Source organism: Haematobia irritans, chromosome 1 (genome assembly GCF_050003625.1).
Source record: "Haematobia irritans isolate KBUSLIRL chromosome 1, ASM5000362v1, whole genome shotgun sequence".
Lineage (NCBI taxonomy): Eukaryota > Metazoa > Arthropoda > Insecta > Diptera > Muscidae > Haematobia > Haematobia irritans.
In genome coordinates, this window is record NC_134397.1 from 42,562,228 (window position 1) to 42,579,920 (window position 17,693).

The window sequence follows — 17,693 nt, forward strand, 5'->3', positions numbered from 1 at the left end:
TACAAAAAAAAACAAAAAAAATTCTACTAAATAAGAACAAGGAATGACAAGGGAATATTCAAGGAAGGAAGCGGGTAGAAATATTGCTCTGAACAAAAAATATTTTATAAAATAGACTTAAATACCCACATCAGTACAAGGCAGAGTTGTCAATTACTTTTAAAAAATAAAAACCTTCAACTTCTACATTGCTCGAATTCGACTTCTAATCATTTCAGTATTACTTTTTAAGGCATTAGAATAAAGGTCCTAAATGGGATTTATTTTCGGGTAAGGGTAATGCTTTATGCATCTGACAGTGCGTCCACCCGTATGCCGGATTCAATCACAATCAACCATGCCGGCTAAAAACCCATTCCTCTTCCCCCGGGGTGTGACTACATCAGAAACGCTTTCGCATTGCTTCGGGGTGAACCCCACGTGGTCCGCGACCGTCTCCTTTTAGCCCGCGCCCATTCTAAAGCTCATGTCGTCGCGTCCATGTCAACCTTTTTCTTGCGGAGAAGGTGTTCTAAAAAACGCCTTACATCCTCCGAACTCCTCTCAATTTCCGGGAGAGATATGCCTAATTTCATCTTCAAGCACTCAATGTGGTTCTGTCCACCGGCTACATCTAAAGAATATAGGCTCAGCATCATGGCGTGGCGTCGTCTTTCTCATAAATTCAGTTCCTCAGCTACATATTTCCATGCGGTACAGATACTTTCGAAAGTCGCCGTGACCACTGAGCATCTCACCATAATTGTATGGCGGTTATAAGTCGGTGTGTCCATCTGCTCTTTGTATCGTTCCTCCATCGCTACTTCCATTTATCCGTGGTCTCTTGTTGGATATTCGGTATCACGTTTATCGCTCCTTGATGTTTAGATTCGAAAAACTTTTTCCGCCCAATTGCCTGTAGATATACTGGAATCGTTCCTGCTGTTACTAATGCAGCTTCCTCTGACACTGTGCGGTGTACTGAAGTGATTCTCAGGACTGTTGTTCTCCGTACTAAAAGCAGCTTTTTCGACGCCCAGATCTAACATCCATAGAGGAGTATGCTTTTCCTCATCTTCATGAGTATACCTCTTCTGCTTTCTGCCAATTCATGGCGTCTTCTTCCTCATAAATGCAGTTTCCTGTGCTGTATTTCCCCATACGTAGCTGTAGATACTTTCGAAAATAGCCGTGGGCAGAGAGCATCTGAGCCATGTAATAGGTCACTTTCACATATCTTCTCTCTCGCCATAATTGTATGGCGGTTATAAGTCGATGTGTCCATCTGCTCTTTGTCTCGTTAGTTCCATCGCTTCTTCCTGGTCCCTTGTTGGAAGTTCGGTATCAAGTTTGTCGCGCCTTGCTGTTTAGCCTCGAAAATCTTCCCCCTTCCATCGCCTGCAGGTCTATTGGTATTGGTCCTGCTATAACTAATTCAGCTTCCTCTAATACTCAGCGGTATGCTTACGTGATTCTGAGGGCTGCCGTTCTCTGTAGCCTTTTCGCTCTAGTTCGTCTGCACGCAGAGAAGGAATATGATCACCTCAAACATGCTTCAAGAGCAAAATGTTATTTTTGTATGGTGACCATGTAACATGTTTGTCACTAAAATGTTATTTTCTCGTCAAATATAACCTGCTTGCCGAAATCATATACATGATTTCCGAGAAAATAACATGGTTGCGAAAACCATGTTACATGGTCACCACCCAAAAATAACATTTTGCTCTTTAAACATGTTTGAGGTGATCATATTCCTTCTCTGGGTGTGTGTAGGGTCGGCGTCCAGATCTCACATCCATAGAGGAGTATGGTCTTACCTATTTCCACGAGTATCTAGTTCGTCTGTGTAGGGTCGGCGTCCAAATCTCACATCATACTCATCAGTGTTGCCAACTCCCCAAGGCCAAAAAGCACCAAAAATATATTATAAATTCTAACATACCACTTTCCACCACTAAATCGAAAATTAAATGCTCTACTAAAAAAAAAAAAAAAAAAAACTTCCGAAGATGTAGTATAGAACTTTTGTGAATTGAATTTTATGAAGTTAAGGTGGGTATTAAGATCGAGTGTAGCTGCTAAAATAGTCATTTTTTCACAATTACTTTTCTTTAATACTTCATTTTAAGGAATACAAACTTTGTGGAAATTTGCTTTTGGCTATACCCCATCAAGTTATAATAAAATTTGCAGCAAATATGCATAATTTTATGCATTTTGTTACTGATATAGTTTCCACTCTAGCGGCAAAACTCAAACTTAGTACTCACCATTATGAACCGCTATTCACGTATACACCTTGATCAGTTTTAATGCTTTTGTCCAATTCATTTTGATCAGTGATGTTTTTCAACTTTCAAAATATTAATATATGGAAGGAGTCTATTGCTTATTTCAGTTGTGCGACTTTTCCTACAGAATACCCTAAGTAACAATATTAATTAAAAAATAATCAATACCAACTTCATAACAATCAAATTCTATATTTGGCAATAAATTTGAGTTTCTTCAGCTCTTGAAAGTCTAATCAAAATTTTTGTATCAATTACTTAATACTGTTCAAAATAAAAAAGCACCAAAAGCACTAAATGAAAATGCCAGAAAGCACCAAGTTGGTGCTTTTTTTGAAAAGGCACCAAAAAGGCAATTTGGTGCTTTTTAGAAATCAAAAAGCACTAAATTTGGTGCTAAAAGCACCAAATTGGCAACACTGATACTCATCTCCATGAGTATCCTTCTTCCGTTTGAAAGAGTTTGTCTTGTTAATTTGCCTCGAAATCCGTTTTTCTGGAGGATCGTTCCTGCTATTACTAATGTCCCTGACACTGTGCGTTATGCTGAAGTGACTCTCACGGCTGCCGTTCTCTATACTGAAAGCAACTTTTTCGGTCTATTTCGCCTCTGTAGAGTCGACGCCCAGATCCCACATCCATAGATGTGGGATACTCATTTCCATGAGTATTTATCTTCTGCTTGGAAAAAGGTCTCCTATGTTTGCAATTAGCTTGCGAACAGCGAGCAGCGAGCATCTGAGTCATGCAATACATTAGTTCACCATATCTTCTCTCTCGTCATAATTTTATGTCGGTTATAAGTCGGTGTGTCCTTCTGCCTATTGTCTCGTTCCTTCATCGTTCCCGCCATTTATCCCTGGTCCCTAGGGAGCCACCGTGGTGCAATGGTTACCATGCCCGCCTTGTATACACAAGGTCGTGGGTTCGATTCCTGCTTCGACCGAACACCAAAAAGTTTTTCAGTGGTGGATTATCCCACCTCAGTAATGCTGGTGACATTTCTGAGGGTTCCAAATCTTCTCTTAGAGATAGTCTAAGTGAGCCTGATACATCGGGCTGCCACCTAACCTAACATAACCTAACCCAACCTAACCTAGTTTGAAGTTCGGTATAAAGTTTGTTGGGTGTTCGGTATCCAGTTTACCATGCTGATTTGCCTCGAAATCCGTTTTTCTGGAGGATCTTTCCTGCTATTACTAATGCATCTTCCCCTGACACTGTGCGATATGCTGAAGTGACTCTCACGGCTGCCGTTCTCTGTACTGAAAGCAAATTTTTCGGTCTATTTCGCCTCTGTAGGGTCAACGCCTGAATCTCACATCCATAGAGGAGTAGGCTCTTACTCATTTCCATGAGTTTCTATCTTCTGCTTGGAAGAAGATCTCTTATGTTTGACATTAGCCTCCGCAGTCGTGTCGTTAGCATCGCAGATTTTTCCGTTGCGTACTCTATCTGCTTGGAGTACCTTAATTTGAAGTCCAACCTTAGTCCCAAGTATTTGATTGACTGCCTTGTTGGAATTGCCATATATCTCTATTCCGATGGACATAATTTTCAATAGTCTTTCTTCGCAATGGATCCGATTTAGATATAGCTTTGCAATTGAATAAATTTGCATTACCACATAGCGGCCGAATTCCTTAGCTTAGCTCAATGACAATATAGGAACCACCCTAATATATCCACTCCCCAATTGTATGGATACATTTCTTCCCTCATTCCAGTAGTTCGCAGGTCTATATATGATACAGGTATCCATCTGAGTGGCTGACTGACTGTTTGCCTTTTCATTTATGTGCCTTAATTTTTTTCCTTGGGTCGAGATACTTATTTACCATTTCATTTAGGTTCGTTTACTCATTTGTTTCTTTTCTTTGCATTCGAATAACCAGAAACGGTTGTTTTTGTACTTGATGACTGCATTTTCTGTGGCCCGGTATTGGGTTTTGTTTTCATTGGCTGGTATTGTTTGTCGACAGGCAAACACCGTCATACCTCCCCCGTACTAACTAACCTCCTACCTATCTGCGAGTCTAGAAGAAAAAGTTAACTTTCTTCGATATCATCGTTGTGGTTGCTATCGTTGAAGGAGGTTTTTCGTTTTTTTTTGTTTTGTATTTTCTCTGTTAAGAAATGATGAAATTGTACAGCCTCGTCTGTTATTTAATTCCGCATTCTGCGGCCGGCTTAATAATCTCCACGTGTCACAGATAATTGCCGATGAAGAGGGATATTCGTTTTCTTTGGGGCATGTGTTCAATTCTAAGGATTTGAAGGCTAAATAAAATGCTGATAAGGGTTATTTTTTGGCTGAGAAATTTAATGAATGAAGAAAAAATTCAAAGATCATAAAATATATTTAAATAGAAGGATGTATTTTAGCCCACAAAGAAACTACAGGAAGTCGTCTCGAACTATTCGAAGTTTCGGTACCCCTATTCCGCTTCAAATTCCCAGAAAACGAATCCTATGATTTTTTAGGATCAATTTGTTGCCGAAATCCGCTGGAGATCTGAAAGACTAAGGCGTCTTTAGAGATCTATAAAACTCTTGGACTAGCACCAATATATGAAGTGGCGAGTTAGTAATATAGAAACACGTTTCAGATTTCAAAACTAAGGAAGATATATGCGCATCTTCTTACTCCTCATGGATTTAGAGGAGAGTGAATCTAAAGGCTATGCACTTCCGTCATATTGATGCAAATCATGAACGGCGTGCTCATTTCAAATCGATATCTCAAGACTTTTCATGGCAACGAAAACCGTTCATGAAATCGTGAACGCCCGTGGACGAAACTGTGAACATTCACTTTTGATTTTTCGTGAACGTTTCCGTTTCATTTTGTTACCGTCGGTTCACGATTTGGGAATGTAATTTTTTCTATTAGTTTAGAGAAATGTTGCAAAGCCGAAATAGTCAGATATGTTTCCGAATATCTTAAGACTTTTCATGGCAACGAAAACCGTTCATGAAATCGTGAACGCCCGTGGACGAAACTGTGAACATTCACTTTTGATTTTTCGTGAACGTTTCCATTTCATTTTGTTACCGTCCGTTCACGATTTTGGTATGTAATTTTTTTTTCTATTAGTTTAGAGAAATGTTGCAAAGCCGAAATAGTCAGAAATGTTTCCAGACTTACTTTTAAGTCTACGTTAGGTTAGGTGTAATAGCTACCCATTCTTTCAGGCTTACTTAGACAATTCAGTCCATGGTGAACTTAGCTCAATTTCTCAAGCTGTTATACACATCGACAACGGTCTACTCAGGCAAGCAAAAGTTGATATTTCAACATGATAATGCACGCTTCTGACAAATTGGTCGAACTAGGTTAGGTTAGGTTAAAGTGGCAGCCCGATTAAGATTCAGGCTCACTTAGACTATTCAGTCCATTGTGATACCACATTAACTAAAAGTACCTATTACATATGGGCACTTCTAGTTGGTCGAACTAGTACCACTTCCATAAGTAAATGTCACTGTTTTCTGGGATTCACCAAAAAACGTGCGATCTACATCGATTACCTTAAGAATGTACTGATCCACACCGGTGTATCGGTTTATCTTCTTACATCGATTGTCGGTTTTTGTGAAAATCCCATTTTCGTTGGACTGGTAGAACCGGTAGGACGGTTTACACTCGAGAAAAAAAAAATAAAACTACCAAACAAAATATCCTATTTTGAAAAAGTTTATTTCTATAGACAATTTTGCGAATATTTCATTTCTATAGAAGATTTTGCGAATATTTTATTTCTATACAAAATTTTGTCAAAATTTTATTTCTATAGAAAATTTCGTCAAAATGTTATTTCTTTAGAAAATTTTGTCAAAATGGTATTTCCATGGAAAATTTTGTCAAAAATAAACAAGTATTCGCTTGCCGATAGTCGCTATGGTTGTGTTTCTGCAAAAGGTTGTTATGTTAACTCTACTCAAGAACCTCTTAGGTTAAAGTGCCAGCCCGATTTATTGTCAGGCTCACCTAGACTTTTCAGTCCATTGTGATAAGGCCCTCTTCGGCCCAAGAGAAATCCATATTGCATGATAGGATCCACAGTAGAGGATATAGAAATTTAGGCATGACCAAAAACAGAAGTCACATGTGTTCTCATTTATATAATTCCATTCTTCCGGATTGGGAAACTGGTGTAATCCTCCCTTTTATATAAACTATTCCTGTAGTCAGACAACAATTAACAATTGCTTAATGCAGAATATGCCCAAGGTAGAAGGAGCTCATTTATTTACATCACACCCCGTGTGGATCATGCCAACAGCTGTCAATCCTTTGAAAACAAAACACATCATAGCACACACACAAAGTGACCTACATTTCGTGATGTTGTTTTTTTTTCTTTCTTTATTGCATGCATTACAATCTCCTTCGTTGCCTAATGGTGCTGGTATTTTCTAAAAAAACGAAAAATCTATTTTTATATACCCACAAGAAATTAAAAAAAAAACACCCACATACTCCTGATTTTCCTCTACCACCTTCGCATTCTCATCCTCCTCATATAGACAATATAGCCAACACCATCACCTATGCCATCATCCTCTTGGCGAAAATAAAATTAAAAATAAATCTTTTTTCGTAGGAAAGAAATAATCATCGTGCGATTTTTCTCTATACCAACATCCTCCTCCTTGAATGTGGAATGATAAAAATAAAAAAACACAATCGAAGAACAACAACAGTGAAACATTCGTATGATAGCAACAACCCCTCACCCGAACCCCCACCCCCAACACACATACATACGCATATAGTCATATAAACAGCCAGCAAGGCAATATTCCCTTGTATAACCCCACTAACCCCCGCCCCTATCCTAAAAACATTGTCCACGGAAAATCGATCCTCATTGTTTTTTGTTGTCGTAGCAGTTTAAATGATCCCCTTCCATCACCCCACCACATTGCCATTCCTAATAAAGATAGTCATACACGATTGTCACTAGCACTCTTAAACATATATACGATTCCTTAGAATAAAACAATTTGCACGACGTTTTCTTATAAGGAGAACCCCCATATCCCCCCAAAAACACCCTACTATAATTACTTCAGTGGTAAATGAGATCCAAGAGAAAGAGAGAGAGCTAGAGTAATTTTGAGAGAGTAAGATCTTATTCTCTATCTCGCCCCTAATAATATGAAACAATTACCGTATAATCTATGAACGACGAATACAACAACATGTTCATGTCATATTGATGGGGCAATTTTTGTGAGTTTTATCAGTAGCAGCGACTCTCCTATAGTACTGTGAAAAGGCTGACAGTGGTTCAAAGCAAATGCAGAAAATATTGCAATTATTTCTGTAGAAATTTTTGAAATTTTTATTTCTAAAGAAAATTTTGTCAAAATGTTACTTCCATGGAAAATTTTGTCAAAATTTTATTCCTATAGAAAATTTTGACAAAATTTTATTTCTATAAAAAATTTTGTAAAAATGTTATTTTTATGGAAAATTTTGTCAAAATGTTATTCCTATAGAAAATATTGTAAAATTTGTTTTCTATAGAAAATTTTTGTCAATTTTAGTCCTATTGAAAATTTTGTAAATTTTTTTCCTATAGAAAATTTGGTCAAATTTTTATTTCTATAGAAAATTTGGTCAAAAATTTATTCCTATAGAAAATTTTGTAAAAATTTTATTTCTATAGAAAATTTGGTCAAAATTTTATTTCTATAGAAAATTTTGACAAAATTTCATTTCTATAGAAAATTTTATCAAAATGTTATTTCTACAGAAAATTTGGTCAAAATTTTATTTCTATAGAAAATTTTGACAATATATTATTTCTTAAGAAAATTTTGTCCAAATATTTTTCCATCGATAATTTTCTCAAAATTTTATTTCTATAGAAAATTTTTTTCGTATAGAAAATTTAGAAAAATTTTATTTCTATAACAATTTTGACAACATTTTATTTCTATAGAAAATTTTATGAAAATGTTATTTCTATAGAAAATTTTGTCAACATTTTATTTCTATAGAAAATTTTTGTTAAAATTTTATTTCTGTAGAAAATTTTGTCAAAATTTTATTCTGTAGAAAATTTAGTCAAAATTTTATTTCTATAGAAAATTTTGTCAAAATTTTATTTCTATAGAAAATTTTGTAAAAATTTTATTTCTATAATAATTTTGACAAAAATGTATTTCTATAGAAAATATTGTCAACATTTTATTTCTATAGAAAATTTTGTCAAAATAAAATATTTTTTCTATAGAACATTTTATCAAAATTTTATTTCCATAGAAAATTTTGTAAAAATTTTATTTCTATAGAAACATTTTTTAAAATTTTATTTCTATAGAAAATTTTGTCAACATTTTATTTCTATAGAATATTTTTGTTAAAATTTTATTTCTATAGAAAGTTTTGTCAAAATTTTATTTCTCTAAAAATTTTGTCAAAATTTTATTTCTATAGAAAATTTGGTCAAAATTGTATTTTTTCATTTCATTTCATTTATTATCGTACAAAGTGATACAAAAGTCAATAAATAGACCTAAAATCCTGCATCACACAAAATTGAAATAAAATATAAACTTCAACAATGGTATATATAACAAGAAACTAGATAAAATCTTTAAGACAATGGTGTAGTAAATAGAAATAATAATAAAAAAAATATTTATAAATAGTAAAAATACTAAATGTTAAATATATATTAAGATATAGTAGATATCTCATACTAAGCGTTGAAAAAATGTATTTCTATAGAAAATTTGATCAAAATATTATTTCAACAGAAAATTTTGTCAAAATTTTATTTCTGTAGAAAATTTTGTCAAAATATTATTTCTTAAGAAAATTTTGTCCAAATATTTTTCCATCGAAAATTTTTCAAAATTTTATTTCTTTGGAAAATTTTTTTCGTATAGAAAATTTTGTCAAAATTTTGTTCCTATACTAAATTTCGTCAAAATTTTATTTCTATAGAAAATTTTGTAAAAATTTCATTTCTATAATAATTTTGACAAAATTTTATTTCTATAGAAAATTTTATGAAAATTTTATTTCTATAGAAAATTTTATGAAAATTTTATTAAAGTTTTGTCAAAATTTTATTTCAATAGAAAATTTTGTCAAAATAAATTATTTTATCTATAGAAAATTGAATCAAAATTTTATTTCCATAGAAAATTTTTTCAAAATTTTATTTCTATAGAAACTTTTTCAAAATTTTATTTCTATAGAAAATTTTGTCAACACTTTATTTCTATAGAAAATTTTTGTTAAAATTTTATTTCTATAGAAAGTTTTGTCCAAATTCTTCTTTAAATAAAAAATGGTGTCAAAATTTTATTTCTATACAAAATATTGTCAAAATGTTATTTCTATAGAAAGTTTTGTCAAAATTTATTTCTATAGAAATTTTGGTGAAAAAATGTATTCCTATAGAAAATTTTGTCAAAATTTTATTTCTATGGAAAATCTTATCAAAATTGTATTTAAATTGAAGTATCTCTTACTTGGGGAGGAATTTTTTGCAAAATCTACCAAAACATCAAGAATACTAATCTACCAAACAGTAAAAAATCGACCATATTTGTTACCTAACTTAACTCCATAATTTTTTTTTTTCTTAAAATACGAACATTTCTTTACCATTATATAAAATTCTTAAAATAATTGTGTCCAATCAATTTTTGTTTTTTGAGTGTACCACAAGATCCTACTCCAAATCATTTTACTACATAATTAATATATGTGACCACTGTGTGACAAACAATATGTACCTGCTGCTTCGCAGTTTAAGTACACATATAAGTCGAACAACGATCCCCCCATCCATTGTTTGCGAGGATCGTTTATACACAATGGGGTGGTACAACTGTTATTTTCCGTTAGTTCGGTTGTTTATACGAAATATATAGCTAACGAAGGAAGAAGAGCTTTTCGTTATTTACTGCGGTTAATACAATCGTGCGCTCCCTCTCTCTCTCGGACTAAATTTAATAACACCACCCATTCTTGTGCACCCCAATCCTCCCAACGAACAAAACAAAAGAAGCAAACTTTTACTAACAAGGGCCTATATTAGCTGGGATTCTCAGTACCTTCTCTGCCCCTATTCTTAATAAGAGAGTCATTTGCTTGTGTGTGTGTACTTGTATAAATGAGTTTAGTACTGTTGAGTTTATGTTTGTTTTTTTCCAATTCCTTTACACAGCAGAATTTTGGTCGTCATCATCGTAGGGGAAGAACAACAACAGGCAGGCAGGCTGATAGCAACAAGCAAGGCAAACAGGCCGTTTGTCAGACAGGCAATCAACAATTGTAGAACTGTGTTGAAATTCCATTTCAAAAGCCCTCAACGACAACAATAACAACAGCATACAATCGCACGCTCGTGTCGTCGCCGTCAGCACTGCCCTCGTTCAAATGAAGAAAGTCCAGTGTGTACTTGACTCCTTGTTGTTGCTTTATTGTTGTTGGATGTTTTTGTATTGGTTTACTATTGCCGCTGATAAACAGCACTCTTCATGTTCCTCCGAAAGCACACACACTCACACAGACTTACTGCAGGGTATCTTACACAAACACCACAAACACAAAAGTATACGAATGGGAACAGTAAACTTTACATTCCTTTTTGTGATACTTGTACTTCTCGCAACAGTTTCTGATTTCCTTAAAGAGCATGAATACGATGATATGTATCCCGAAATGTGTGGTGTTTATAATTTTTTCGAGAAGTTCGTCGTCCTGATAAGAACTCACAGTTCACAATGATTCGAAAATATATGTAAATCGAAATGTATATATAGAGAAGTAAACATTAGTCAAGTTGGCAGCAGTGTTGCCAACTCCCCAAGACCAAAAAGCACCAAAAATATATTATAAATTCTAACATACCACCTTCCACCACAAAATCGAAAATTAAATGCTCTACTAAAAAAAAAAAAAAACCTTCCGAAGATGTATTATAGAACTTTTGTGAATTGACTTTTAAAAAGTTAAGGTGGGTATTAAGATCGAGTTTAGCTGCTAAAATAGTCATTTTTTCACAATTACTTTTCTTTAACAATTCATTTTAAGGAATACAAACTTTGTGAAAATTTGCTTTTGGTTATAATAAAATTTGCAGCAAGTTATAATAAAATTTGCAGCAAATATGCATAATTTTATGCCTTTTTTACTGATATAGTTTTCACCTTAGCTGCAAAACTCGAATTTAGTACTCACCATTAAGAACCGCTATTCAAGTATACACTTTGATCAGTTTTAATGCTTTCGTCCAATTCATTTTGATCATTGATGTTTTTGAACTTTCAAAATATTAATATATGGAAGGAGTCTATTTCTTATTTTAGTTGTACGTGCTTTTGTGAATTTAATACGAACGTGTTTTAAAAAATTCGACACTCACCGCTCGACTTTCCTACAGAATACCCTAAATAACAATATTAATTAAAAAATAATCAATACCATCTTCATAACAATCAAATTCTATATTTGGCAATAAATTTGAGTTTCTTCGGCTCTTGAAAATCTAATCAACATTTTTGTATCAATTAAACTTAATACTGTTCAAAATAAAAAAAGCACCAAAAGCACTAAATGAAAATGCCAGAAAGCACCAAGTTGGTGCTTTTTTTGAAAATGCACCAAAAAGGCAATTTGGTGCTTTTTAGAAATCAAAAAGCACTAAATTTGGTGCTAAAAGCACCAAATTGGCAACACTGGTTGGCAGACTTAGTGTTGCTCTCACCAAGGAGTATAATTAAATCTATGACAAATGTGCTGTGCAAGCAAATTTAGCCACCACTTATAGAAAATTTGGCATCACTTTTAGGTAGCACTTGTAAACTGAAATGCATTACAGGAGAGTTTACCAATAGTAAAGTTACGTTATAGTTGCAGCAAAATACGAGGGTGCTCCAGAAACTACATAGCCTCCAATAAGGGCGTATATTTTGGAAAATTCGCGATTTATTTCCTGGCCTCACAAAAAAATAAAAAACATTTTAAAATTAAAAAATACTTACAATTCCATTTGATCGCGTAAATCGAGGACTACCTGTAAAATAACTCCCATCTTCCTGCCTATTGTACATTCGTATTGTACGATTATTGTTGATATTCTTTGGGTGATTTTAACTTCAAGAGTCACATTACGAATGCTACCCAGAATCGGGTATTTTTCCTTTGTTATCATTTTGTCGCTTTGTATTCCTCGTTATAATGGCTGAACGGATATGTGAGAAGTGTTATCAGTGAGTGGGACAGTATTTGGTCATTGCTACACGAAGGGGAAGAAGAAGCAATTTAAAAAAATATAAACAATTTCCTGTCATGGCGCGGCATGTTTCACTCACAATCCTTGAATTAAATGTCATCAATATGCAAAAGTGAAAACAAAATCAACCAAATATTGGGGTGAATCTGCAAAGGCTCCCAAATCACGCTTACCACTCGTGCCAAAAATAATCTTTCAAAATGTAAAGACAATTTTACTACAAATCTACCAAATTAAAACAAATCTCAAATAAATATTCCTATAGAAACTTTTGTCAAAATAAATAATAATGAATAAATAAATAATAATAAATTAATAAAAAAATCCAAAACTTTCTTTCTATAGAACATTTTGTCAATATTTTTTTTCTATAGAAAATATTTTCAACGTTTTATTTCTATGGAAAATGTTGTCAAAATGTTATTTCAATAGAAAATCTTGCGAAAATTTTATTTCAATAGAAAATTTTGCGAAAATTTTATTTCAAAAGAAACTTTGACAAAATTTTATTTCTATGGAAAATTTTGTCTACATTTTATTTCTCTAGAAAATTTGGTCAAAATTTTATTTCTATAGAAAATTTGGTCAAAATTTTATTTCTATAGAAAACTTTGTCAAAATTTTATTTCTTTAGAAAATTTTGTTAAAAATTAATTTCTTTAGAAAATTTTGTCAAAATTTTATTTCTATAGAAAATTTTGTAAAAATATTGTTTTCTATCGAAAATTTTGTCAATTTTTTTTTTCTACAGAAAAATTTTGTCTACATTTTATTTCTCTGGAAAATTTGGTCAAAATTTTATTTCTATAGAAAATTTTGTCAAAATTTTATTTCTATTTCTACTTTGTCAAAATTTTATTTCTATAGAAAATTTTGTCAAAATTGTATTTCTATAGAAAATTTTGTCAAAATTTTATTTCAAAATTTTATTTCTTTAGAAAATTTTGTTAAAAATTAATTTCTTTAGAAAATTTTGTCAAAATTTTATTTTGTCAATTTTTTTTTTCTACAGAAAAATTTTGTCTACATTTTATTTCTCTGGAAAATTTGGTCAAAATTTTATTTCTATAGAAAACTTTGTCAAAATTGTATTTCTATAGAAAATTTTGTCAAAGTTTTATTTCAACAGAAAATTTTGTCAAAATTTTATTTCCATAGAAAAAATTTTGTCAATTTTTTTTCTACAGAAAAATTTGTCAACATTTTATTTCTATAGAAAATTTTGTCGAAATTTTATTTCTATAAAAACATTTATCAAAATTGTATTTCTATAGACAATTTTGTCCAAATTTTATTTCTATAGAAAATTTTGTAAAAATTTTATTTTTATAGATTTTTTTCCAAAATTTTATTTTTATAGAAAATTTATCTAAAATTTTATTCCTATAGAGAATTAAAGTACCTCTTAGCTGGAGAGGAATGTTTCGCAAAATCTACCAAAACACCAAGAATTCTATCAATCAACTACACAGTGAAAAATCTACCTTTTTGGTAGAATTTACCAACTGTGGCAACCGTGTCCCAAATACATTTAGTAAATTCTTCAAATACAGATATATTTGCTATATATCAAAATCATTGCATGCTTGGCATGGGACTATATTCAACCATATGGAATTATTTGTCCTTGTTTATCATTTACAAATGGAAATGGGGATGATAAGTTTGGGATATACCAAAATCGGAAATCATGCGCATAGCCTAACTTATGAAAAAGCTTCCATTTATATTATGGCAAGCCATATTGCAATGGTTCCTTCATGGCACCCTTAAAATATGAGACAACACAATGATTGGAGGAAAATTAGAGGGAATATGAATTTTCTGTCTTCTTTTCTTTTTAAACTACCCAGCTTTGGTATTGGAATATACAAACCTCCCCATATTTGTCGGTATAGTTGTTAGGGAAATGGAAAAACAGCGCAAGGATGTTGTGTATGGTAACTCTTCTCCTTCGATGGCTACTGCCAAAAATTGGTTTAACGATGGTAGCCACCACGATTAAATGGTTAGCTCGCCATTGGACCAAAGGCCAAAACTTTTTTTACCCGTTGATTACCTCTCAGTAATACTGGCGACATTCTACGGGTTTCAAAACTTATCTATGTGGTATCACCATGTGAACTTTTGGGCATGACGAAACTATCAGTCCGAATTGTCAGGTGGGTGCCCATTTCCTTGCCGCGAACAACAAGCGTAACTGCGAAGCCATTTCAGAGCAGGGCAGCTTAAATCCAAGAAACATAGGAGTCAAACCGTCGTACCTGCTTAGGAAGCGAAGACGTGAAAAAGTTACGCCAACATCATATTGGCTGGTCACCAAATAAAGTAGCCCGACGTTGCAGAGATCGATCGTGTGGGTCAATGTTTTGGGCATCAGAAAGATATCAGTGCGATGGGTACCCGTTTCCTTGCCGCGCGATGTGTGCCCATTTCCTTGCTGTGATGAACAAGCGTAACTGCGAAACCATTTCAGAGCGAAGACTGTCCCACCACCCGGAAAGGTGACGGTACCATCACATTGGCCACCGAATGAAGTAGCCCGACATTGCAGAGATCGATCGTGTGGCTCAATGTTTTGAGCATGAGAAAGATAATAGCGCGGGGTACCCGATTCCTTCACGCGAATAGAGCGCAACGGGAACCCATTTCCTTGCCGCGAACAAGAACCGTAACTGTGAAACTATTTTTGAGCAATGTTGTTTACATCCAAAAAATATTGTAGTAAAACCGTCGACTCAGCTTAGGAGAAAATGAAAACTATCCTACCACCCGGAATGATGACACCAGCATCACATTGCCAGGCCACCGAAAGAAGTAGCCCGACATTTCAGAGATCGATTGTGTGTGTCAATGTTTTGGGCATGAGAAAGGTGTCAGGGCCATGGTACCCATATCCTTGCTGCGAATATAGCAAGGAATGTCAACGCAATGGGTACTGGGCAGTCAAACCATTGGAGAGCAGTGTTTGAGGACGTTTCTGTGCCGTTACAATCCGGCGACCAAGAACCATTGTAGAACAACCGGCGAACAGACTTCCAAGAAAAAGATGACGGCCCATCGCCTGGAAAGTTAATGCCTGCATTTTATGACATTCACAAAGTGTGAAGATGTTGGACGGAAGCACGAATTGATGGGAGTAGTAGTGGGTATAATATCAACCTATGATCGTATATTAGAGATGAGTATAATCAGAAGTCAGAAGTTCTGTTGCTAGAAGGACGGTCCTCGGTTTTTGGGATCCCAGAACAGAAACCAGAGGAAAATAAATAATACTCCGATGGAACGGGGGAGTACGATATGAACTCAAACACCGACAATAGCAGACGATCAAGAGCCGTATACTAATAGTAGTGGGTATAATATCAACCTATGATCGTATATTAGAGATGAGTATAATCAGAAGTCAGAAGTTCCGTTGCTAGAAGGACGGTCCTCGGTTTTTGGGATCCCAGAACAGAAACCAGAGGAAAATAAATAATACTCCGATGGAACGGGGGAGTACGATATGAACCCAAACACCGACAATAGCAGACGATCAAGAGCCGTATACTAATAGTAGTGGGTATAATATCAACCTATGATCGTATATTAGAGATGAGTATAATCAGAAGTCAGAAGTTCTGTTGCTAGAAGGATGGTCCTCGGTTTTTGGGATCCAGAACAGAAACCGGAGGAAAATAAATAATACTCCGATGGAACGGGGGAGTACGATATGAACCCGAACACCGACAATAGCAGACGATCAAGAGCCGTATACTAATAGTAGTGGGTATAATATCAACCTATGATCGTATATTAGAGATGAGTATAATCAGAAGACAGAAGTTCTGTTGCTAGAAGGACGGTCCTCGGTTTTTGGGATCCAGAACAGAAACCAGAGGAAAATAAATAATACTCCGATGGAACGGGGGAGTACGATATGAACCCAAACACCGACAATAGCAGACGATCAAGAGCCGTATACTAATAGAAAAAATTACGTTCGAAAATTGTGAACGGACGGTAACAAAATAAAACGGAATGTTCAAGGTTTCGCCCACGGGTGTCCACGATTTCACGACTTGATGGGAGTAGTGAATGGTATAGTACCAACCAATGATCGTATATTAGAGATGAGTATAATCGCAGACTCAGAGGTTCTGTTGCTAGAAGGACGGTCCTGGGTTTTTGGGATCCCAGAACAGAAACCAGAGGAAAATAATTAATACACCGATGGAACGGGGGAGTACGAAATGGACCCAAACACCGACAATAGCAGACGATCAAGAGCCGTATGCTAATAGAAAAAAATACGTTCCAAAATTGTGAATGGACGGTAACAAAATACAACGGAAACGTTCACGAAAAATCAAAACGGAATGTTCAAGGTTTCGCCCACGGGTGTTCACGATTTCACTAACAGCTTTCGTTTTTCTTTAGCCATGAAAAGTCTTCAAATATTCATTAGTCGTTCTTATGGCAATACCATCGGTGGTGCAATGTGACGCCAGTTAAAGCGTATGGAGCAGACAATACAGGTTCGAATCATGGTAGCGGATTTTTTATAAATTCGTAACCATTACCCTTTCAGATCAAAAACGCTGGTTGTTGTTTTGATAACGGGCGATATCATTTTATCGTTGTCAGATTGACACTGCCTGTTCTCCTTTTGACACCGTATTGAAATGCGCAGGCCGTTTATGATTTTTTTCTATGGGTATATTGAAGGATAATAAACGGTTACTTGGAATAGCGCTGAATCCCCACCATGTTAGCACCCGGGGACTTAACGGAATAAGAGGAACTGTGAAAGCAAATAAAGTGGTACTAGGATGAAGTGAACTTAGAGAATGGAAACCCCATAGAGAGGCAATACAGGCTGGAGGACACTGCAGGCACATAAGGCGATGTGGAGCAGTGCAATGGTTGGAAGAGTAATAAAAATATTATGAGCTGATCCAAATAAAAAAAATACCGGAAAATTCTAAAAGAGAGCAGAAGAAAATTAGAAGGGCTGTTGGAGTCATATCCGGTCAACCAGAGTTAAACGACATTTGTACAAATTTTAAGGATAAGAAGACAAAGGTTCAAATACTTTTTCTATCAGTGTATGCTCTACCCATTTATGGTTCAGTGATTACCACGTAGCTACATGGATATGTTTCACAAT

At 34.5% G+C, this 17,693-nt stretch overlaps 1 protein-coding gene and 1 long non-coding RNA gene across 3 annotated transcripts in view; one reads left to right on the forward strand and one right to left on the reverse strand.

The window, feature by feature from the left end:
- Positions 1-17,693, forward strand: part of ttk (zinc finger and BTB domain-containing protein ttk) — a 74,357-nt gene that overhangs the window by 18,445 nt on the left and 38,219 nt on the right. The window lies entirely within an intron of this gene.
- Positions 5,955-6,934, reverse strand: LOC142238451 (uncharacterized). Its single transcript, XR_012722725.1, has 2 exons — positions 6,757-6,934; positions 5,955-6,692 (listed from the first exon to the last, which is right to left on the reverse strand). It is a non-coding gene; the product is annotated as an uncharacterized LOC142238451 (long non-coding RNA).